This window comes from Chiloscyllium punctatum, chromosome 45, assembly GCF_047496795.1.
Source record: "Chiloscyllium punctatum isolate Juve2018m chromosome 45, sChiPun1.3, whole genome shotgun sequence".
Classification (NCBI taxonomy): domain Eukaryota; kingdom Metazoa; phylum Chordata; class Chondrichthyes; order Orectolobiformes; family Hemiscylliidae; genus Chiloscyllium; species Chiloscyllium punctatum.
Genome location: NC_092783.1, coordinates 42,875,992 through 42,902,133, shown reverse-complemented (window position 1 = coordinate 42,902,133; position 26,142 = coordinate 42,875,992). Strand labels below are relative to the sequence as shown.

At 38.3% G+C, this 26,142-nt stretch overlaps 1 protein-coding gene and 1 long non-coding RNA gene across 5 annotated transcripts in view; one reads left to right on the top strand and one right to left on the bottom strand.

The window, feature by feature from the left end:
* The window catches only part of LOC140467320 (uncharacterized), a 134,740-nt gene extending 111,948 nt beyond the window's left edge, over positions 1 to 22,792 (bottom strand). The window contains exons 1-2 of one of the 2 annotated variants that reach the window (XR_011955406.1): positions 22,512 to 22,792; positions 22,059 to 22,163 (exon numbers count right to left, since the gene is read on the bottom strand). This is a non-coding gene — a long non-coding RNA (uncharacterized lncRNA). The remainder of the gene's footprint in view (positions 1 to 22,058; positions 22,164 to 22,511) is intronic. The other variant, XR_011955405.1, reaches the window with a different exon arrangement.
* A 465-nt stretch (positions 22,793 to 23,257) lies between these two features.
* The window catches only part of tmdd1 (transmembrane and death domain 1), a 31,854-nt gene continuing 28,969 nt past the window's right edge, over positions 23,258 to 26,142 (top strand). For all 3 annotated transcript variants that reach the window (XM_072563598.1, XM_072563597.1, XM_072563599.1), the window contains exon 1: positions 23,258 to 23,680. The gene's annotated coding sequence lies outside the window, so the exon portion shown is untranslated. The remainder of the gene's footprint in view (positions 23,681 to 26,142) is intronic.

The window sequence follows — 26,142 nt, the reverse complement described above, 5'->3', positions numbered from 1 at the left end:
ATCTTTATGTGCTCACTATGAGTCCAACTACTTATGCTGTATACATGTTTCCCCATGACCGCAATTTTACAAGGGCCCCTTATCATTCATCGGTCAAAAGTTATTTTGAAATTAAGGGCAGCCCGCGTCCATGTTTAGATCAAGGTTTTAATGAGGTCAATATCAGAGCAATTGTATGGAAATCCAAACTGAACTCGATGCTGAGTGCATGCTGCTGAATAGTACTATCACTGATACCTTCTACAACCTTGCTGATTGAGAAGAGTAGCAATTAGCCAGATTGCATTCTTCCTGTTATTTTGTGAGTAGGATGCATCAAAGCAACTATTTAAATTATTGGGTAGATCTTGGTTGTGTACCTGTACTGGCACAGTTTGGATTGAGATACTACTTGGAACACAAATCTTCAATATTACTGCTGGAGGGTTGTAGGATCCATGGTCTTTGGAGTAACCAGAGTTTACAATCATTATTTGATATCATATAGAGCAAATCAAATTAACTGAAGACCAGCACACATGATGCTGGGAACCTGAGGAAGAGGCAGAGATGGATCATCCATTTCAGTTTCTGCCTGCAGGCTGTTGCAAATGCTTTCATTTTGTCTTGTATTGAGGTGCTGAGACTCCACTCATTAAAGATGAATATCTGTGCTTTCTTCCCATTCAGCTAATTAGTTAATGTGTGACTGACCCTTCAGAACCATTTATCTCTTCCTGTACAAATTCTATTTCTGGTTTTCTGACAGCTACATCAATTATTTCTACTGTATTATGTTTTCTTTAACAAGTATAGCCATTCTAATTTTCCTTGTTCTGTCTTCCCAATATTTCTAACTTGTATACATGCCTCAATGTTTATATCTCTGTAGTCAAGTATTAATAATACTGATTAATTCTCAGTTTTCATCATGTTTCCAATTTTCATAATCACCTCCAATTCTCTTGGACATTGTGTGCATTGCTGTACAAACAGTTTTACTTATTTTAATGACTGTTGTTCTGATCTTTTAAAACTCCCTGTTCTATAACTCTCTTTGTTCTCTGGCCATTCATAGTCTCCAATTTAGCCTGTGCTATACTCTCCTTTCTTGTGACATTTGTATTTGGGCTTGTTTGCTTCTCATAAATACCACCTCTGTCTTAACAGTTCAATATTTAAAGTCTTTTAGCATTCAATTTGTCCTTTCTGCTATGACTCAATGCCAGTCCAGTTCAAGTGGCTGTCCCATGTATACGATGTCTTCCTGTCACTGCATTGGTGCCAGTGTCCCACAAAACAAACTCCTCTTGCCCACCCCAGCCCACCAGCTATATAATAATGATAAGCTGTCTGCCTCTCTCCCAATTTTCCATGGCTCAGGCAATTATTCAAAGATTGTTATCCCTATTGGAGCCACAAAGTCATTGATGGACTCTGTGCAGTTGATGTACACATAAATAATAAAATTGATTTGATAAATACAATGCTGCAATATTAAGTGAAACACTTGGCAAGAAAAAAAACCTCTTCATAACTTTGATATTTCAAAGTGAAGACCATGCACCTGAGAAAACTGTTTAGCATTGTTAAGTAGGTTAACTTTATAATGTTGTTCAATTCTTCTGAATTAAAATTCAATCAGACTGTTGATGTAGCACCCTGAAATCTAACTCTCAACGTTAACTAATCTCCTTTTATAGGTCAGTTGATATTTCTAGCAGGCTTTATTTTTTATACCTTTTAAATCACACCTGGTTAGATGCAACTTTACTCACAAAGGCATGTAGTAGAGCTACAACCTACAAATTTTGCCCATGAGATATCATTTTACGTGTGATTTCTGACATAAACATTCCTGATACATATAGCTAACTAGAATTGGTCTTGGGTCTGCAATATTATATTAATGTGACCAGGCATCTATTGTTAGCAGTTCAGTTGAAAGGTCGTTGATTTGAAATGTTAACCGTGTTTCTCTCCACAGATGTTGCCTCTCCTGCTGAGTCTTTCCAACTTTGTTTGTGTTTTTTCAGCTATCTATTATTTTCTTGTTGGTATATAAGTCTTTATAAGTGAATAATTGGAATCTGCCAAGTGTGTCAATTATGAAGTAATTTACTCCTAATTATTAATATATGAAACAAAATATTTTCATGTAGTTTACTCATTAATGCTCGAATATAATTGAAATGACAAAGGTGACTGAGTAAATAATTTGATTGATGACTTTTAATCTGAAATCTGTGTGAAGAGAAGGCATAGTATTTGGAATGTGAGGATAATCATATAATGTCAAATAATCATGTTTGCAATCGTTATGAGTAGCATATGGTTTCAAAATGGCACCTAAAGAGACATTCTGTTTGGTCAAGAGAAGTGACATCTGAAGTCAAGAGAATTGATTAGATTCTTCTTGAGTCAGACCTACTTATGCAAGTGAATATCCCAAACTTCAGGGGTATTACTGTCATTGAAAAGTGTAGTGCTGGAAATGCACAACAGGTCAAGCAGCATCCAAGGAGCAGGAGAATCAATGTTTTGGGCAGAAACCCTTCATCAGGAATCTGTCCGAAGCATTGATTCTCCTGCTCCTCGGATGCTGCCTGATCTGCTGTGCTTTTCCAGCATCACACTTTTTGACAGTGATCTCCAGTATCTGCAGTCCTCACTTTTTCCTTGTGATATATTATTGTTTGGTACAGATAGGTTTCTACCTATATTTCCACACTGGCAACTTTCTGATCATAATTCTGCTACTTAAAGCACTTCTAAGCAGAGATCAGGTTCCTACCCACAAGGTTGTGCAGAGATATTGAAGAATAGCCATCAGAGCATTTTTGTGGGGCACACAAATGTGACTCGCAATAACTTCAATTGTGGAGCCACAGTAGAAATTATCCAACCCATCTTCTCTGCTGGTTAATTTGCAGGAGCTAAAGGAATTTCATCAATGAAAATAATAAACAATCTAAAAATAAATATTGAGGTAAGTGTGGATGAATTGATTATATTGTTTCCACTATTTCTACTGTACTTAGCTTACTAATACAATTTGTAACTCCTGTTTCTCATATTACTGATGTTATTTCTTCAGTTTCCAAACCCATGGCAACTTAACAGTATAATGCTTTATCAGATGTCTAAACATATCCTATTTAAATGTGCAGAAGCCTTAGGGGTTGTATGAATATAATATGAATATAAATATAAATGCTATGAACTAATCAGTCCAATCACTTCCTTGGTAAATTAAGTCTTACAAACAAGTAATTCCGTCCCAGGACCAGACTATTAAAGTAATTCTTTTATTTTGTAGTTTTGATCAGGTTGTTCAATCTCATCATGAATAGACATCCGTGACTTTGTCAAATGTGGAGCTGAAGGAGCAGCAATGCAGTGGAACATTCTAGAGCATCATTTTACTTATGATCCTTTCGCTTCTGCTGCCTAAACAGGGTGCTACATGTCAGTGTCTGCTTTGCAGCAGTGTTTATGCAATTTTATCTTCATGGCTGATCTTAAATGGCAGGTGATGATGCATTAGCATTTTCTTTTCCTTGTCTGTACTTGCCTTGAGCAACCAATCTCATTCCCATTAATGCATAATCATTTGCTTAACACACCTGGAGTCTTACAACATCTTCAAGATGGAAAACTTTAAGAAGTTTATGTAACACAAAGGGTGTTGGTCCTGATGTGTTCTGTACCTTAACTGTTAGCTTATTCTCGCAGCTTGGAAAGAGCTTTATTTGCTTTTAATAGATAACAACAAGTTTAAATTCGCCACTTTATTTTCTACCTGTTGCACAGGTTAAATTACACAAAGGCAAACTAAAATGTGACTCACCAGAACATGACTGAAAGCTGAAGGAGCCAGCAGCTTAAGCACAAACCTGATTTTCTGACACACCCTGAGAAGGCGGAAGGTGGTTCAGTCAGACTTGAGTTTATGCACTGTCCATTGGATTTGTCTCAATCTTTTCTAAAAGATCTCAAGGTAGAATTTTGCAAAGGTCGAATTGTAAGTAGCTTGAAATAACTCCACAGAGGCTGATATCCTGTCACCAAGTCACCCTTTATTTACACGTGGAAAGTCCTTGACACTGGTCCAGTTTCCTCAGAGCCAACCCTCAGAATGAACAAAACCTCTAACACTCCTGTTCTTCCCAGCTCTCCCCCCCCCCCCCCCCCACCACCACTACCACTTGACAACAGTAGTGCTTATTTATTTTCCCCTGCATCCATGTCATGTGTGTGCAGGTGTCAGAAACACTTCTGCTGGTTTTTTTTAATAGAGTTGGAGGGGGAAATAATGCACTCCACTCCCTGCGGCGCCCACCTCTCCCTGAACAACTCCAGGGTGTTGGTGGACACCCGGGCCCTTCTCCCGGTTTTATTTTTTTATTCTCTCACATCAAAGACACTCTTCTTTTTTTCCCCTCTTTTTTTTCTTTTGTTCTCACTTTCTTTTTTAAATTAACCCCCACACTACCGCCTAACTGCAGTAGTGCTTATTTTTCCCCCCAGCACCCAGGCTGTGTGTGTGTGCAGCTGTGAGACACAGTGAGAGACATAAGGTGTACAAATCTTTATTCAATTTCCACCACCAGGAAGATAGGAAAACACCCGAGTGGCCAGTGACAAGCACTGCCCTTCACATCAAAGGGCAATGCTGTGTGATCAAAACAGTGAAGGGGAGGGTAGGGACTAAATCAAAATAGAGTTGGACGGGGAAATAATGCACTCCACTCCCTACGGCACCCACCTCTCCCTGAACAACTCCAGGGTGTTGGTGGATACCGCGTGCTCCTTCTCCTAGGACACCCGGGCTCTAACGTAACCGCGGAAGAGGGGCAGGCTGTCGGCCCTAATGACCCCTTCCAAGGCCCGCTGCCTCGACCTGTTGATGGCCAGTTTGGCCAGGCCCAGGAGCAGACCCATGAGGTCTTCAGACCTGCCCTCCCTCCTCCGTACCGGGTGCCCGAAGATCAGGAGCGTGGGACTGAAGTGCAACCAAAAGCAGAGGAGGAGGAGGTTTTTGAGAAAATCAAAAAGGGAGTGCAAACGCCCACACCCAATATACACGTGGTCCACAGACTCCACAGCATCACAGAACAAGCAGTTGGGCTGGGAGTCCGTGAACCACCTCAATCTGCGGTTGCAGGGGACCGCTGCGTGCAGCACCCTCCACCCCAGATCCCCGAGAGAAAGGGAGAGGACTCCCACGTAGAAAGCCCTCCACTGGGGATTCCCACCGCCCGGTGGCAAATGGGCACGCCAAGGCGTGTCCGGATGGTGGATGAGGGAAGAGGTGGACGGTGTGCAGCAGCAGTCTATACAGGGCCCTCCTTTTTACCCCCTGGAAGGGAACAAAATTAAAATTCACTCCTGTTTACACCTGTCAACCAAGCCTCCCTAATTGGACCAGCTTAACAGCCCCAGTCAGGAAACTCTTGTTCTGAGGTCCACCTGGCTGACCTCATTACAATCACTGTATTACTGCTTATAAAAATAAACAGGAGTGTCATTACTTCTGTTTTCTCAGGGAGCTGAATCAGTGGTAAAGGACTCTCCATTTTGTGTAAAGGAGGAGACTGACTTCTGAACTGCCTGGACCACACAGTCAGGATGTTCTTACTGCTGTTGCGGTTCCGACTGAGGAGGAGAGTTTTCTTTGTTCTCACCCCCTTTTGTCAGGTTGATTTTTTAAAAATTTTCATTTTCTTTATTGTGCTTTTTTTTTCTGGGTTTCTTTCTGTTAATTTGAGCTGTATTCAGCTGCACAGGCAGCTATCACCACCACTGGAAAAAATATAGCTGCTTATATTTCTTAAAGGCTTCAATCCTGCTTTCTCCTGCATTTTTTGAAGATCCTGGAAATTCATTCTCAAAGATCAGCACATCAAGTCTTGGGATTTGTGAGGGCTCAGTTCAAATTTTGTCAAATGTAGGCCAATAAATCATGAAGTGAACCCTCGGGCCTCATCTATCTTGCTCTCACAACACAGACTTAAAATACTGACAGTCATTATCTGTGACTGAAAAATTCAGTGTGACCAATAACCACTTTGTCAATCACATCTAACTTAATCTGAAAATGACAATGTGTTGGAAGTCAATCTTTCACATGTGATGAGAAATGTGCAGCATTAATGCTTCGCTGACAAATTGAGATGAAATGGTATGTTTCATTGATACCACTGTTATTTTACCTGATGACAATGATATCTGTAAGGTAAAATCACACTATCAAGCATTTGTTAATGGGAGATCTTAGAGATTTGACTTGCTATTGAACATGGACAGGTCTTAATTAGGCATCTCCCAAACCAGGCATTGGGATTTCCAGGGTGCAATTACTCTGCACCCGTTCAATGTAATACAGGCAGTGCACCAACTTAGTGCAGCTGCTCATTTGATTGATCACTGCCTGCACCAAGCATTAACTGATGCTTTTCATTGGCTGTATGCATCAGTAAGGATGCAAAATAACCAGTCAATGCCAGATGGCACTGGACTGAGACTGAATCCTTTAAAGAGGAATTGCACAATGTTTGGAACAGCGCTATGTCATGTTGGAAGTGAATCTGGTCTGGGGAAAAATTGAATAATGGCACAGTATGGATATAATTGGGCATAAAGGTCTTGTGATGCTGGAAGCTTTTGTGAAGGACAAGGAATGTAGGTGCTGTTCTGTATTTTCATGGGATCAGAATGTGCTCCAGGTACACATTCAAAAAGCTTTAGGAGCAGCTATTTATTTAGAACAATGCCAAGAATCAAAGCTGAGGGGCCTGATTATAGACCCTCAAGAACTTCAAAGAACAATTGAAATCAGTGAAAGCATCTTCAGATGTTGTATCCAATGAGCTCTAATACTAACCTCAGACACTAGGCAAATTGCCAAACGCTGGACCATTCATTTACCAATAATTACCAATAAACCTAATATTTTTACCTTTTGTCTTATCATCGCAAATTCAGATCCACTGCAAGCTTCACACTCAGACCTCAAAACTTGCAATGACTTCTTTTTTGTAATGGGATGTGGGCCATTGTTGGCAAGGAAAGTATTTATTGTCCATCCCTAGCTACCATTGAGAAGGTGGTGGTGAGCTGTGTTCTTGAGCCACTGCAGTCCATTTGGTGCAGGTACACCCACAATATCATTAGAGAGAGAACCCCAGGACCTTGACCCAGCAACACCAAAGGAACAAAAATACATTTCTAAGTCAGGATGGTACGTGGCTTGGATGGAAGTCGTCATAGGTTTGGAATGTTTTGGCTGAGTTTTGGTGACATTCTGCAGGTCAATGTTTTAGATATTATAAACTGCTGGTTTCAAGCGTCAATAGTGGACAGGTGAATTTTTGTGGATGTGATGCCAATCAAGCAGACTGCTTTGGCTTGGATAGTGTCAAGCATGATGAGTGTTTTTAGAGGTGCACTTGTCCAGGCATGTTTGGAGTATTCTATATACCTTGTTTGTGCCTTGTAGATAGTGGGCAGGCTTTGGGGAGTCAGGAGATATGTTGCTTGCAGCCGAATTCTTAGTTTCTGACCTATTGCAGTAGCTGCAGTATTTCTACAACTTGTCCAATTCAGACTCTAGTCAGTATGCCCACCAGGGATTTCATAGTAAGCGATTCAGTGATGATAATGCCAATAATGTCAAGAGGCAATGGTTAGATTCTGTCTTACTGGAGATGGTTATTGCCTGGCACTTATGTGGCATGAATGTTATTTGCCATTTGTCCCTGGATATTGTCCAGCTCTCGCTGCAATTGGACATGAACTTCTTCAGTACCTGAGACATTGCAAAGGGAGCTGAATATTGTGCTATCATCAGCAAACATTCTCACTTCTATTCTTATGATAGATGGAAGATCCTTGATGAAGCAGCTGAAGATGGTTAGGCTAAAGTCACCACCCTGAAAGACTCATGCCAAGATGTCCTGTGGCTGAGATTACTAACCTGTAATAACCACATCCACCTTCCTTGTCGTCAAGTATGACTCTAACCAGTGAAGAATTGTCTCCATGCTTCTTATTGATTCCAGTTTTGCTCAGGAAAATGCAGCCTTGATATCAAGGGCAGTTCTTCTCGCCTCACCTCTGGAATTCAGCTCTGTTATCCATGTTTGAACTAAGGTTATAATGAAGTCAGGAACTGAGTGGACTTGCTAGAATCTAAACTGAGCATTAGTGAGTGGGTTATTTCAAAGCAAGTGCTATTTGCTATTGCTGAGGAAACGATGGGATACAAACTGGCCTCTTGTTATGTCCTTCTTTTGTTTACAGGACATATGTGGACAATTTTCCACATCGTTGGATTGATGTCAGTCTTGTAATTGCACTGGATCGACTTGACCACAAGTTTTTAGTACTAATGTCAGAATATTGTCAGGGCCTCAAACCTTTGTAGTAATCCAACCATTTCTTGAGATCACATGGACTGAATCAAACTGGTCTGGCATTTATGATGCCCACGATGATGGGAAATTGAGAAAAAAGGTCATTGACCTCTGTAATGGAACAATGGAAATGGAATCTTATTGTAAATATCTACAGCTCCAGCCAAGAGGAAACCAGAAGCATTAAGGATCATTGTCACTGTCACCTTCACATCCACTGCTAAAGCAATCCAAGTCCTGCTCTGAAGATGTGGCTATAGCAGGTGTCAGATTTCAATGAAGATATCCTTACTGAAGCATAGACTTCTCAAATATCATTCACTGCTGAGGTTGAGAAATGGAAATCACTACATGTATACCAAAGGTAGGTATAAACTCGTGTTGAGATCCCTTATCCCTTCTTTTCCTCCCTCTACTAACAGCTTGACCTTTGTTTATTTTCCACAGCGTGTTTTCTTCCAAGGCAATACATGGGGGGCAATTTCCATGTCTCGGATTAAGATTAATCGCAAAGTTTTGAGGTCAGTATTGGTTGCACAGCACATTCCAAGACCATTTCCTTCAGTCTTTGCCAATTCAAAAACTATTGAAGTCACCAGTTATAGTGCCACAGCAAGAAAATTAACTAAACAGTTCGAAGTTAAGAATTCCTTTAAATAGTGCTAATTTGTATTCCATCTGTGTTTAGTTGTGTGAGGTTAGGAGAGAGCATTATCTGGGATGCCAATCACCAACATGTCACTATTGGCATCAAATCAATGTTGCTCCAGAATTCGTGCCATGATGTACCTCCTCTGTGTACTTCCAGCCACTCATGGTGCCCAAATAACAGATACAAACAAACTTGATTTCTTGCACAGATCATGCAAAAATTCCAAAGGGAACAAGATCAGACAGAATACTTTCAATATTTACAAAAAAAAGTTCTGTTTTCATGCAATAGCAAAAAAGCAGAAAATAGCTATTATTACTTCAAATTTATAATAACATAAAAACAAGATTCTGACAAGTATAGATCATTAACTTCATACTTAGTACATGAAAAGTATTGAACTCATACAAAACATTGATGTAAATGTGCTTCAAAATAAGAGAATGGGTCATATTTTCCAATTTTCAAAGTGCAGATATATATGTTAGACACCCTTATATTCCATTCCTCTGTTCTATCTCAGACAGGTTTTAACCTGCGCAATTGTAGTTGAGCTTCACCAATTGTAAAACACACATCAAAAAGTCAAAGCTAAAAAAAAAGTGTATGAAAGGCAGGCCAGACCTAACATAATGTTAATGCATTATAATTCTTGGAAGATATGGTGAAATTGTTTCTTACAATAGATTCATGGTTAAAGTGAAAGCTTTTGTGATAAATAATGAAGTGTTAATGTGGCCAATTAATTGACTAAATAGGATGAAGAAATGTGTAGAGATCAATAGTCATGGTTTTAATTGGACAACGTTGACCAATACGTATTTCACCGCTTAGATCTGGGGAATCGGCTATGCACAGTATACATTCATAAATAATATTCTAAACTTGCAGATGATACAAAACTGTTAGAGGCAGATATTTAGGGAACAGGAATAAAACTCAATTTATTGTCACTTTGTAACTGTTAGTTAGGCTTGGATTTTCACCAAACCAGAATGACTCAAGAGCCTTTTGAAAATAATGACTGAGTTATAATTTTAGGATTCCTGGTCACTTTCCTGGGTTCCCAATTTTCAAATATGCTTTTGAAGGATACAGGCTAATGTGGGACATTAACATTCAGCATACCCAGCTTGACTGGCACTATTGTGAGGATAAGCATGTCATAGTCTTCCAAGGTTTGCATGGAGTTAATCCAACTTTTAAAGGACTCATGGTTAATGACACTTTAGAACTGTCATGAGCCAATATCTGCTTGGGGAGCCTCACATTAACCCTTTCAGAAGCACGACCCTAGGAAACAGATCTCATAGAAATAGAGGTTAATGATGTCAGCATTTATTTCAGGAAGCATCCAGAAATGCATATGAGGTATCAGAGATTCCCATCAAGCAACTAAATTAATATCATGTGCTATATTTGACACCATTCAGGATTGGAATTTCAAACTTCAGGCAATCTTTTTGGATCTGGAAAATGAGTGAAATGCTTACCAATTTCTTGTCCTAGTTGTCCATTCTTTTAGCTGTCAATAGCTTATGCTCACTACCTCAAATTGTGACACTTAATAACTTCATGTTTCTCGAATTGTGAAGATCTGATAACAATTTCAGAAAAGTTGATTTTTTAAAAAACATTTTGTCTTCATCACAGTAATTTACCCAGGTATTGATGGTTAGAATTTAAATAAAGAAACAACTCATCCCAGGCATTTCTCCATAATGGGCACTAACTAGTTTTATGTAATTATGGAGAGAATTTGTATTTAATTCACTTTCTTTCCCACATTAAGCATGTAGAGGCCTGGCTTTTTAATTACTTATATTGGACAAAGTAAAAGAATGGATGTGAACTGAGTGTTCAGCCCAGGCCCAGGTATTTAAATGACACATTTCCTCTGTTTCAAAAGAAATACATGCCTGAACAGAAAGACAGAAGAGGTGTGCGAGCTTTTGAATTCCAAGGCAACTATTGGGTGAACTGGGTGAAAGTAAGCACATATTATTGTGCCAGCATCCTCCAGGCATACCTGCAGCCCAGGTAGATCAAATCATCAAACCTTGGGACAGCATGTGTATTCATGTTTGCCTGAATCTGTTACAACATGATAAGGGCTGAGTCCTCCCTCAAAGCATAGCTCAACTCAGACATTGTGTCGGCAGCATAATGATAGATAAGGCATTCCTCAAACAGCAAGTTAAGACAGATTTATAGCCATGTTGAAAACCGTATCATTGATGCTGATATTGTCGCTGAGAAGTAATGAATGTTCTTTGCCCTCAAACATCTTAAATTCACATAAAATGCAAGTAAAATGACTCTTCAATGTTTTATGAAATTAAAGCAAGGACTTATAAAGATGAAATCTCTGGAAATCATGTTCCACATCACCCACTAAAAAGGGAAGACTTGCCAAAGATAATGCTTAACACAACATGAAGTTGTCCCAAACTGCACAAATATACTTCTGAAAGCTGTTGTTTTTGCAATGCAGAAAGCACAGTGGCCAACTTGCACACAGCAAGCTCTCACAAACATGAAATTAAAATGGAAAGTAACTTTTAGTTGTGTTAATTGAGGGATAATGATTGGTTAGGATGCCAGGGAGACATTTTTTTGCGATCCACAAAATAATGGCATGAGGACTTTCGCATTGAACTGAGAAAAGAGCAGCTTCAGTTTAATGTCACATCTAAAGGCAACATCTCCAATATAGTAACATTTCATGAATATTGTATTGGAATGTCACTCCTGACTCTTATCAATCAAATCTCTGGATTGAGAGTTGAACCTTTTGACTCGGAAGCATGAGTGTTCCCAACTAAGCCACAGATGATATTATAGAATGATTGCAAATAAATCACATTTTCAACTCCAACTGCTACTTGCTATTACATGCTCAGCAGGCATTTCCCTTCAGAAGCCTTTCAGAATATTACACCTTTGATCTCCAATGAACTTGTATTCTATATCAGTCTGGAAATATAGAAATTAACTGTTGATTCTAGGTTCTGAAGATAGGCACTTTGTAGAAAACAGAAAACACATTAAAGCTGCAGTAATTCTACAGTGTTTTATCTGAGACAAGAATCAGCAGGCTGTCATACCCAATCTGATCACTTTTATAGTACTGTAGACTGTCCCTATGCTCAAATGATAGTGAAGTGTGGCATCAATTGAGTCTGTAAATTGTTCTTCAATGGATGTGCATAGCTCTTAGACATCCAAGGTTTCTCTTAGATTACTGACAGCGTGGAAACAGGCCCTTCAGCCCAACAAGTCCACACCAACCCGCCAAAGCGCAACCCACCCAGACCTATTCCCCTACATTTACCCCTGCACCTAACACTACAGGCAATTTAGCATGGCCAATTCACCTGACCTGCACGTTTTTGGACTGTGGGAGGAAACCGGAGCACCCAGAGGAAACCCACGCAGATACGGGGAGAATGTGCAAACTCCACACTGTCAGTCACCTGAGGTGGGAATTGAACCCAGGCACTCTGGAGCTGTGAGGCAGCAGTGCTAACCACTGTGCCGCAGTGCCACCCAGAAATCTCAGAAATTAATTCCAATGGTACAAATGTATAGCTTTAAGTATCAGGATTGTTCGAACCTTATTGTAAAAGCCTTTCTTGACTGTAGGAGCCTCCAAGTCATGATGAAGTACAAAAACAAGTTAGACAGATCTCTACCAACAGTGTGGGCATGCAACACCACTCACAATGAGGAGTTTAGAATATCTTACATGCAACAAGTTGACTTGAAAGGTTTGCATTAGGAATTCCATTGTTGGAAATGAAGCTGGAAGATTAATGATGAAGAAACTGAAAGAACTGTAGATGCTGGAAATTAGAGACAAAAACAAAATCAGAAATTGAAGGAAAATCTCAACAGATCTGGCAGCATCTGTGGAGAGAAATCAGAGTTAATGTTTCAAGTCTAGTGACCCTTCAGAGTTGATGGTGGCTAGGAAAAGATTGGTATGTATACAAAAGATGGGTGGGGAGAGGGCGAGAGTAAACAAGAGGTGGAGATATAGCCCAAAGGAAGAGCCCAAACATATTGGACAGATAAAGGAGTGGTTAAAGGTCAGTCTGGGTGAATGAAAAGCTGCCATTGGGGACTATAAGTAGCTGGCAATGGGTTGTGTGTTGTAGCAGATTAATGAACAAGTTAATCACCTCATAGCCCTGGATGGTCAATACCTGTGGGCATTAATACAGCATGGCACTGTATTATCATAAGGACCAGATGCTTTGTGGCTTCATTCCTCCATCCAATTAAGTATAAGAGGGAAACCTTCACCAACGTGTGGTAAATGCTGCCACTGCCAACAGAAATTGATATAACACACAAAATGGACACAAATTTGTTGAAATGAAGCTGATTCCAGTACTTTTACTCCATTGTATTTCATATGCACTCATTTCTGTGGTTTCGCTAAAATCAAACTTCCGTTAACATAATTGTATCTAATAAAACATTAAAAACATTTGTATTTTACCCAATATTACTGTGTGATATAGAAAGAGAGCAAACTGAAGTATACTTTTCCTTGAATAGTTGTGTACCAACCCAAAGTCAATTGGTTTAGGGCAGCTGGCCATTTCTCAGCTGGTGTTTACATTCACAACTTTTAAAACATCAAAATACATTTATATAGATTGTTAATCACATTCACATCTCTTCATAACTTGATGTACAAAATCAAATTTCAATCACGTGCAGTGTAGTTATATTGATTTGTTAATACCAGAATTTCTATAATATTTAATTATTATTTGCAGACACATTTTCACATTTCTAACATTCAATGTATGTATCTATATGGAAAATAAATTAAAACCAGGACAAACAGTTATATAAAGAAAAGGTTGTGATTTGTTTTACTACTGATAACTGAACTAATTAAGGAGAGTTTTTCACAACAGGGTTAAAAGACAACTGGGCAGAAGAAATTTAGTATGTGAAGTGACTATTATTAAGTGAATTGTTACCTTGGTAATTAAGATAAATTGGGAAAGTGCCAGAAGAGGTATATCCTAATTTAGTGGATTTGGCATCAAGGTGAAATTGGAAAATATCAAGACATCACTCTAACCTATGGGAGATGGTTCAAGTTCTCAGCAATAGCTAATATGTCAAGAAAGCATTTCTAACAATCTCTTTAAAAACGATCATGATGCGCCAGTAACCCAGAGTCTGGACTAATACTGCAGAGACATGAGTTCAAAGTCTGCCATGGCTCTTGAGGAAATTTAAATTCAATTAATTAATATGTCTGGAATAAAATGCTAGTGTCATCAATAATATTTGCAAAACTACCAGATTGCTACAAACAAAAATCTAGTTAACAAATGTCCTTTGGGAAAGAAATTTGTCTTGTGTGGTCTGCTCTACATGAGACTGGTTTATGTGAATTCAAACCCACAACAATGTGGTTGACCACCCTCTGAAATTGCCGAATAAGTCAATTCATAGTCCCAAAGTGCTACCGAGAAATAGAAAATAAATGAAACTGCTAGACCAATCAGCATTCTTTCATCTGCTGGAAATGATAAAGCAACACCGTTGACCAATCATCTCTGCAAAGACCTTCTCACAAACATCAAGTAATTTTGAGCACAGCTTGCTGATTTCTCTCAAAGCCAGTTCTTTTCTTGATTCTCAACCCAATAAAATGAACGTTTCACCTTTATTCAGAAGATGTGTCCATAGGAAATATGTATTTTGACAATTTCCATGACCTACTATATGGAGTAAATTCTAACTATCCTCAGTAAGAAGTGACATACCCTCTGAAGTTTGACTTTTTTGCTGAAGAAGCAAGTTATTAACTGCAATGATGGGAGTGGAAAAATTAGTCACATTATTACTGCAATTCTCAATGTACCTGTACATTTTTTTTGTCTAAACAAGACTGTACCCATCCTATTGGCACCCATTCTATGATTCTATGATTCTATTTGAGCAGATCCCTGACAGAAATGTATTACTCACTGGCAACGCATCACATTTTTGCCAAAAGTTTCATACTGTAATATTATGACCATGTTACAATTACGGGTTCTTGCATTTTCTGTAAGGGATATTTGAAGTGAGAAGTGGCATGTCTACTTATTGTAACTTTTTTCATCCATTCTTGGGATGTGCGCATCACTGCTATTTACAATACTCACTGTCTTTAGTTTTATTTTCAGTGTACACAAAGTGCCAAAAAGAAGTACTGCCAGTTTACACTAACCGTCTGAAGAGCATCCCATTCAGACCCAGTGCCTAATTGTATCCTGTAACCCCACATTTCCCATGGCTAATTCACCTAGCCTACACATCCCTAGGCATTACAACCAATTTTGCTTGGCCAATCCACCGAACCTGCACATCTTTGGGATGTGGAAGGAACACCCGTAGGAAAGACACGCAGACACAGGGACAAAATGCAAACTCCACACACACAGTTGCCCAAGGGTGGAATCAAGCCCAAGCTCCTGTTGCTATGAGGCAGTAGCGCTAACCACTGAGCCATCTTGCCAACCATAAGTATTTCATTTACTCAGATAAGGAACTTGTCAGTGCCCTGGCATTTATTACCACTGTGCCACCTTTGTATTGAAATTTCCCCAATTCTGCAGGGTATCAATTTACATATTAAAACATTTAATGATTCATTCTGAGACTAGAGAGAATTTACATTCCAAAAGCATTTTTCATGTCTCCGTAACGCCTCAAACTACTTTACAGCCAGTAAATTATTTGTGAAATATGACTTTTGTTGTGTTGGCAAACGTGAAAGTCAATGTGTATACAGGAAAGCTCCACAGACAGCAGTGCAATAAACACCCAGTTAATCTGTTCTGATGCTGCTAGGTCATGGTTAAGGATTGAAGGAAGCCCCCTACTATTTTTCAGTAATACAACTGGATGCTGTATCCAGTTAACAGATAAACAGGGTTCATGAATTGTCTGAAGGACATTACCTGAAGACAATACAGCAAAGTACTGCAAAATGTCAGCCTAAATTATGTGTTCAGGTCTTGGTTTCTGAGATGAGACTGTAATCATTGAGTTTAGTTAAGTGGCCTATAAAATATCTGGCATTCAAGACAATGCACATCATTTCTTACACAACCATACTAAGGATTTATGTCTTTATAATCATCAATATCTTGATTTTAAAAAGATAACTTCATGTGCATGTTTTCACATAAATTACATGTGAGTATGCCAAGGATGTTACAAATTGTGGTGTGACAAAGTTGCAAGTAGATTTTTAAATAATTATTGAGAAACAGATGTCTATTACAACCATGACCAGACAGATAATGAATAAAGAAGGTTTAATTTCTTCAGTGTTTTTGGTAAATTGGTTGATGCCTTTTTGAAAATTTCTGTTTGCAGTTGTTAGCTTCCTTAATGCAGAGAAGGTTTTAGAACCAGAGATAAACTGGGGAGGAATGATGTTTAACTTAAAGTGTGAGGATCATCTAAAATAGTTTGCAGCGCTTTAAATACATGTTTTCACCTTGTAGACATGATGATCATTTTTCACTTGATATGATCATCCACCTAATACAATTTGGGCAGGCTGGTATAATGACATTTAATGACTCACATTTCCAACTAATCAACGTTGCAAGATTTAGGTTGAAGAATGACAAACCATCTAATAAATATCACACAGTTTTCTTGTTATCAGGATAATTGTATGTAAATGAAAAAAAAACTTTAAAAACATATTTTTTTACAGTTCAAATTATGCTAAATGAACAAAAGCATTCTAATTATCAAGATTGATTGGAACTGAGCACATCATCCACCATACCCAAAGTACCACCAACTTGGCAATGATTAAGGACAAATACCCTAGACTGCTCAACCCCTAGCTGCTCCTTTATTACCTCCCAATGTCAAATTCATTTTTCTTTTGATTAGCATATGGCTAGCTTTTGTTGCTCATTCCTCTTTGCCCTTGAGAAGGTGATGGTGAGTGGCTTCTTTAACCACTGCAGTTTAAGCAGAGCACATTCATTGCTGTTAGGAAGGGAATTCCAAGATTTTGACCCGAGAACATTGAAGGAATGACAATATACTTCAAAGTCAGGGTAATGTGTGGCTGAGAAGACAACTATAGACTGTGGTGTTCCAATGCATTTGTTGTCTTGTCCTTTGAGGCAGTTGATGTTGTGGGGAGCATTGGTGAATTATGGCTGTGCATTGCATACATTGTACACACTCCTGCCACTGTGCATTGCTGGTGAAGTGAGTGAACATTGAATGTTTTAGAGGGGGTCCTAATCTCCTGAATGATGTCAGTTTTCTTGAGTACTTTCCACACTTATTCCCAGCATATGAACAGCATTCCATCACACTCCTGACTTGTGCCTTGTAGATGGTGGACTAAACTTGACGTGTCAGGAAGCATTTAACTCATTACAGAATTCCCAGTCTCTGACTTGCTCTTAGAGCCACAGTATTTATTTGGTTGGTGTTGATGGTTAGCCCCATGATTTTGAAAGTGAAGGATTAATCAATGGTAATACCATTGAATACCAAGGAATAATTTTTGGATTCTTTCTTGTTGGAGATGTTCATTACTTGGCACTTGTATGGCAGGAATGTTGCTTGGCACTAACTTGTCCAGGTCCAGGTCTTACTGCATGAGCACAGGGATTGCTTCAGCATAGGAAGAATGTGCTGAACATTGTGTCTCTGGCACTGACATCTTTCAAACATTTGCTGGGTGTAGCTGGTGCTTACGTAAGGAAATTTTTGTGAAAGAGGTAAAAGCATGTGCAGATTAAGAACGTGATAGCAATGGTATTAATAGAAGGGCGGAGGTGCACACCATAATGAGAATTAGTGGGTAAGTTAGCTATTGAGGTCTCCTTCTCCCACATCAGAGGTGATGTTCCTTTCTGACCAATTGTAGAATTTTGGAAACTACTGAGGCGTCTTGGCAGGCTCAACTTGCCACTTCCTCTGAACAAACTCCATCTTGCCAAGGTCAAATTGCAGAGCAAAGTACAATCCACAAGCAGCAGCTGCATGCATCCTTATACTATGGACATTGGCACACTTCTTTCAGGAAGCCAATGCCAACATTGTGTTATCATCCAATGCACCAAACTTAGCTAGTGGAGTACATCAGTAACCCGCAGTGTACACTTGCATTGGATACATGTACCCAACAGGAACCCAGTAATCGGGGTGTATGAGGCTGCCTACGAAGTTTTCTCCCTTGCTCTCTCAGCACACATTTTACTGGTGCCTACGGATATGTCCAAATTATCCATGCCTTGCCTTCCCTGCCATTTATTGTGTGGCAGTTGGCACAGTACACAATCAGGTAGCTGTCTGTGCTGTACAGTAGTCCTGAGTCAAGAGTGACTTCAGTTAGTCATATGTCAGTGTGTGACATCACTCGTGCATTTGTACCAGGTGTGGACTGGTGGTGTGACCTCCACTGTCAGTCCTTAAGAAAGAGGGCTCTTGTCTTTTCATCTATATCATCCCATCCGGACATTCTGGCTCCTCTCCTAGAAGTGTGGTGTCATCTACTCATTCTCTGAGATCTCTCCTGACTTCTCCCATGACTGAGTTGCAGATACCAGTGGTCCTGCAGACACAAAGGTGTTGGTCTTTGGGCAGATACAGTGGTGAGCTGCTGTGGGTACGGTATGTGGTAAGATGAAGCAGAAATCAGACATAATGCTCGCCATAAAATCAGGAACACTAATTATCACAGTAATTTTGTCATAACTTGATGAGAGAATACACTCGGCCCTCTGGTGAAAATTATTCCACCAAATTTGGCATAATTCACATTTAGCTGAACAAATGTAGGATTTGGCTAATGAGACCATAACATGTAGGATCAGAATTTGGTCATTGAGTCTGCCATTTGATCATGGTCGATAAGTTTCTCAACCCTGTTCTCCTGGTCATTCCCTTGTAACCCTTGATCCCCTTACTAATCAAGAACCTATCTCTGTCTTAAATAGACTCAATGACTTAGCCTCCACACCGCTCTGATCCAATGAGTTTCACAGATTCACCACCTTCTGACTGAAGAAATTTCATCTCAACTCTAAAGAATTAACCCTTCACTCTCAGGTTATACCCTCAGTTCTTAGTCTCTCATAATAATGGAAAGATGTCCTCCATGTCCAATCTATGCATGTCCAGGCATCTCAGTATTTTGTAAGTTTCAATTAGATCACACTCATCCTTCTAAGCTCCATCAAACATAGACCCAAAGTCCTCAACCACTCCCCATCTCACAAGCCCTTCATTCTCAGGATCATTCCGCTAAACCTCTTCTGGACTTCCTTCAATACTAGCACATTCATCTTTACTTACATGGCCCCTAACTGTCACTGAACCTACATGTTCACCCTAAGAGAATCTTGAACTAGTACTCCCAAGTCCCTTTGATAAAACTGTGCTGGCACACCCTTATTTTATGATGCACTCTGCAATCTCATCCTTAAGACTGGACTCTAAAATCTTACCAATGACTGACATCACGCTAACTGGTCTATAGTCTCCTGTTTTCTGTATCCATCCCTTCTTAAACAGGGGTGTTACATTAATCCTTTTCCAGTCCCCTGGGACTGTCCTGACTCAAGTGATTTCTGAAAGATCACCACCAACGTCTCTGCATTCTCCTCAGCTATCTGTTGTTTCAGCCCTCAACTTTTAATAGAGCACTCAGTTGACACAAACAGAGAACCCCATTATCAAATACTTCTGCATGCACAAGATAAAGTAAATTCTGGACTTTCCTCAGCTGAAAATAAAGGGCATCAATATCTGAAAGCTACTAAGTATTGCTATGCAATTTATTGCTTATCAAGTGCATATACATTTTCAAGGACAAATTTCCATTCACTTTCAGAACAGGCTGCAGTTTGTAACAACATTTTCCCAGAGCTGTTTTCATGCACACTTTTAACTAGAGAGTTGGGAGGCTAGAAGTGATATATAGACTGCAAATGATCATAGATTCCTGGTATTGACCAATGCTGAAGTCACATGCTTGGATTAAATTCAATAAACAGCCAGAAGAGTAAGAATAATGAGGATCTGTGCTGCATGGGCACAGTCACTTACTGATGAAGTCCAATGTTTAATTAACAACAAATATGAAGAATGGAAGTCTAAGTTGTTACTGTGGGGTTGGAGAAATATCATTAGAAATCTCTCATTAAAAAGTGTTTAATGAGAAATATTTTAAAGCCCTTATTTTATTGGTAATTATGTCTCCTATGTTCTATAAGCACATCCAAACTTCATGCACATTCTTGCTGACTTTATGGATTTCAGCTAACTATCCTTCTGAAAATGACCCACAACTAAGATGATGATAATTCTGACGTTTGAGCAAAGTGAGAGACAGGGTTTCTTTTCACTTATGTAGTGAGCTCCCAACCAGGTGTGTGATTCACAGAATCACACACCTGGTCATGCAAACTGCTTGTTTTTTTTCATCACATAAAACTGAGTATCTGTCAGGAAATCCTTTGACGTGACTTATTAATCTCTTCATGCTGTGTCATAACCTACACTAAGTCAAAAAATGCATTTTATAATAAAAAACACAAAAATAGATTTGAAAAGAAAACTAATTTTTGTGCTTCAGTGGCAATGTAAACTCCCACCAACAAGTGATTCTTCTGTTAGGTATTTCATCCCTAAGGGCATTTGAAGGGAAGGGCAAATGCACATAAACCCTTTGAAATAAACCTGCAAGACTTTTTAATTTCCCATATTCTATATTCTTATGGCCTAGTTATTTATGATTGTGGCACTTAACATCAATTTTCAGGACAGTGTTATTAAAACCATTCAAGATCATTTTACTTAGTCCTTGAAAACTGCCAGGGAGAAAGAAACCTTGATTTGTATTGAGGTGCCAAAGTGAATAGGTACTGTTCTAACATGCAAAAACTGTTCAATCTTCAGCTATATTCTAATTTATTCTTAAAACAGGCCTATACAAGAGATTGGGAGTTACGTTCTCGTGTACCACATCCTTGAGGTGTACATACTTCTATAACAAAGCTGCAAATTCATAAAAAATGTAGAGGAATTTGTATACATTTGAAACATTTAAACAGGTAAGAAACCATAAAAGCTGTTTCGGCACATCTAGTTTACCTTTTACTTATTCAAATCTTTACATTAGTGCTTAAATGAATATAACACTGTATTAAATATTAAATTGTCACTAACTTATTTGAGAAGTAATAATGATGCTATTTACAAATGGTTGCACTTTTGTAAAGGTTACAAAGTTATACTCCTAAAATAACAGAATTATATTGCATGCAAAATGCAAAATGGGGAAGAAGACAGAATGGTCTGTAACAGAGTTGATGTAAGCCAGAGGTTTGCTATTCCAGATACATTTCAAATGACATTGGGTTAAAATTCATTTAGAATAATATAATTGCTCCGTATGTGCAAAATCCACTCATATTCTCCTCAGCTAAAAACATAATTTCTACAGCTTCTAATTACTGAGCAATTCCATTCAAAGTCATATTCCATTTTGAAGTCATATTTTTGGAATGAGATATCAGCAACATTTTATACTTAAACTACATCATAATCTCTTGCTGCTATTTACTTCAAAGTTGCTTTGTTTCTTTCCATTTCCAAAGACAAGTGATACATTAATTTTACTACATGCCCAGTAAAGGCAACAATGCAGTAAAGCAAATGTGGTGGTCTCTCCCAATCTCAGGAGGGAAGGGGATCCATGTACAGAGATACTCTTAAAAGTAGCTCTAGAAACAACATCCCTTCCAGACCACACCTCACTACCAGGACAACAGAAACATTAGTTTAGGATGCAAAGGCCACAATTCTTGCAATTTGCCCATTGGACAGTTCAGGCAGTCTGTAGATCAGACATAAAGTTTCAAGTCCTAACTTTAAAACATTCATACATGGTCAAAAGTAGTTGTTTTCCTAATGTTCTAATTGTACAGAATCTGACTTACCATAGCTCTAGATAAGCATAGCACACATGTTGTAAAATCCTTCTCGAAGTGGTTCTGCAGTACGAAAACAGAAGACAGAAAGCTACTTTCTGTATTGGTGAAGCCCTATGACAAACAATAGTGTTAAACACATTCAGACAACACTGGAGAAACTCAACAGATCTGGCTGTACCTGTGGAGAGAGAAACCGAGCCAACATTTTGAATCCAGTTTGACTTTTCTTCAGAAAATTCTGAAGAAGAGTCATACTGATTTGAAACGTTGAATTTGTTTCCCTCTCCACAATGCTGCCAGACCTGTTGAGTTTCTCCAGTACTCTATGTGCTTATTTCAGGTTCCCATCTCCACATGCATTTGCTTTTATTTTAACGATAGTTTAATGTTTAAACTATATTTGCATGACCAATCTGCAGAAGCTACAAATTTCACACGAATATTTAAAGATTTTGTTACCTGAATTCCTGCTTTTCTTGAACAAGTAACAAAAGATTGCAGAGCAACTAATTTGTACATGGGGCATCTCATCAATGAGTGGAATTCATACAAAATACAGGATCAGGAAGACATTAGTGCAACATGGAAGTGAGCCGTTTAATAAGTCATGGGCTCCCATGTTTTTGTCTGTATTGCAAATTGTTTTGTTTAACAGATCCTGGTGTTCTGAGGATTTGTCCACAAATGAGGCAACAGCATGAACAGCTCACATAATAAAAACTTAAGAACAGAAAAATCAGCAAATAAGAAGGCAAGTTTCACTACAACTCAACTGCTTATGTCAGGGTGTCAAGGGTTGGATGGTAAATCTGGTCCACTGGCTGTAAGTTATATATCTCTCTATTGAAATATTTTAATGGAACAGCACAGGCTTAAAATGCTGTAGCATTCAATTGTGCAGAAGAGACTAGGAAAGCTACTTCAATGCTTACAGCTACGTTTTTTTTACACCTCACCACTGCTTTGGAAAGGAAAGTAATGCAATCTTTTTACACACATTTCATTATTTAAAGAAACGTTCAACAAGAATCATAGGAAAGATTCTTTAAGTGCATATTTTTTGGTCAAGTCTTCCTGGGCGAGGCCAGGTGTCAGTTTCTGAAGGCAAAGACTTCCCCTAAAGCAGAACATCCTTTACAAGTCAAAGTGGGGGTGGGGCAGAGTAGAGAAAAGAATTGCTGTTTATTGGACTGTTGTCTCAGACAGTCTGACAGCACATATGTTGAGACAGGTAGATAAGGGTTGGATTTCAGTATGAAATCTCAAATGGTTGTTCCTCATCTCAAGCTACCTCGATAAGCCTCTCTTTAGTTTCTTTTGTTTGATTTTACACTTGCTTTACTTTTCTTTTAGCTACACAATGTACATTTCTTTCCTCTTTTATTTATCTTGCTCAAACTGTCTTTTAACTTTTTGTCTTTTTTGAAAATGTTTTTCATTTTCTATTTCTCTCCTTTCTTTCAACCCTTTGAAAACGTTTCTATCGCTCCCTTGTGTCAAATTTGCTCTCCCTTGTGAATTATCACTTTATACAGTCTTACAAACTTCTCAGCAACATTAGACATTTTTACTGGAAAAATGGCAAACTGCTTGTTCCTGGGTTGGTGACCAACATGTGAGGAGATTTGGTGAGTGACATAAGTTTTATAACAATTTACTGGTAACAGGAATTTGACAGAGTTAGAAGCATAATGTTCAGCAAATGGCTCTCTCCAAGAAACAGAAATATGAACTTTTAAGACAAAGTAACTATTCAGTACTACTTCTTAACTCCTTATCAGGCATTTTACTTTCCTGCTGCTTTAGGCCTCATTACACTAGGTGTTGTTCTCTGAGTAAGAAGATAAATTATATATATATATATATATATATATTCCAATGAATATCCCCATGCCATTCCTGAACTTGCTGCTTGAAGGTATGGAACATGTCATGGGTTGACTTAACCATCAATTTCTTTCTCTCGCCAAGTTGAACAATTTGATTCACTTGCATTCTCTTGGGTGGCTTATTTCAGTTCAGAATGACTTCACCATGTGAAGGATTCACCAAATCGAATCTGTTTCTTGGCAATGCCTGCATGCTGGATGTCATGTAGCTACTTACTGTGGCGTTGTCCTCAAAAAGCATTCCAAGCTCTTGTAAAATGTCTTTCTTTAACTGTTTGGGAAGGCAAAACAGCTATATTTTCAAAAGCTTTTGCAAAAAGTTCTTAAACATTTTTCTTTCCTGTCTCAGGTTATTTTTAAGTGAGAGATTTAATTATGTTGGTTGAGGTACACTGTAACCTTATCCTTTGCTTTAAAAGGAATGGTTTCAGATTTCAATAAATGGGACTTTGAAGAAAGACAGGATTTTTAAAAAAAGGATTATCTTTGTAGAATTTCATTCAAATATAAACAAGGATTTTTTAAAAGAAAAGTTTGATGTTCCAAGCTGCAGAAATACCTCCAGCATTCAAGAGTCTGTCTAAAATCAAGTAAATGTTTATATTTCAGAAGAATGTCAGGGGAAGAATTACCAAACAAATGATTTTATGGCCAGGCTATAAATCAAATTGAAATGTTTAAAATGCTTCTGTCTATTAATAGCTTTGGAATCAAGTCAAAGTTTTGAAAGGCCTTTATAAATTATTGATGGACCTACACTTTTCATAGGCTAGAATATTCTTGGCATTCCTTTAGTATTTAACCATGTATAAAACTTAAACTTGGTTGGGAAGAGATGTCCAAATATAATTCTCTCAGAAACTTCAGACAGATATGGAGAGCGCCTCTAGCCACTAATCTTTTACAACAAAATTGTATTTGATCAGACTGATTCCGATTGAGAGGTAAAACCCAAGACATAAAAAGAGAAGCTAATTTGTCTCATACTTCAGACATCAGAAGATGGTACAAGAAATCTTTGCAGAATATCTGTCTCCAAAACTGAAATCATTTTAACTTTTTACTCGGAGCACCAGCAATGAAAAGGTTAATGTGCTTAACATTTTCAAATTGTTGTAGGACTGCAAAAGCAATGCAGTCAATAAAGAGTGAATGTGGTTAGGAATGAACAATGGCTATTTGTTTTTTAGAGCCTGTAGCAGCCTGCAAAAGGGAGGTATGTAAGACAAGTCTGAAATGGCCCGAAAAATTTGCAGTTGTCAGGTGTACTCAGGGAGAGGTGTGGACCTCTTCAGTCTAAATCTGCTTTCAGAGCACTTTTATCCCAAAGATCTGACAGTTGATTTTTCCCAAAGGGAGGAAACTGTCTTTTCAATTGATTTGTGTAGGTGCTTATATGCAAGAAGTACTTATGCAAGTTTAACACATTAACCATTTCAGTACTGGATTCTTTGAGCTAAACATGACTAATAAAAATTTATAATGCTAAAATGATGATTACTTAACAAAACTAAACATTGTGAAACAAGAACAACATTCAATTGATATATTTTCTTAGAAGTGTAATTTTTGCATTTTCTAATTCAATTAATTGAATTCTTTCAATTTGTAGCAAATTATGTGTTTATTGTCCAAATAGCCAGGTAGTGAGGAAACAAACACAAATCAATCTGTCATCAGCCTGTACAAACAAAGATCACATTAGAAACATACACCTCCTCACCAAACAACAAAATCTTTGGTCTGTTTTATTTTATCGAACACAATTGTGAATCCCCAGGTAATGCCCACTACTGCAAACAATTTTAACAAAATCCATATAAAATTAATATTACTTATGTTCTTACAGTTCACAATTGACTCACTTATATTCTTGTTTCTTTAAAAATAATACTTCTATGTTCTACAATATTTAAAAGTGCCCATAGTACATTACATCTTAAACTATATTCAAAGCATTTCCAAGACATGAACACTTCATTAAGTGATCATGCTGAACTATGAACAATCACAGAGTTGAGACTATCCAATTAATCTTCTGTTCAGTTTCTGACCATATTTAAGATTTTCTTTCAATTCTTCTGGCCCCTAATTAACAGTTTGACTTTAATTACCTTTGTGTATTGTGCACAACTGTATTGTAAACAATTTGAAAATTAGCGTCAAACTCATAACATCATGGGACGTACTGCAATGTTTTA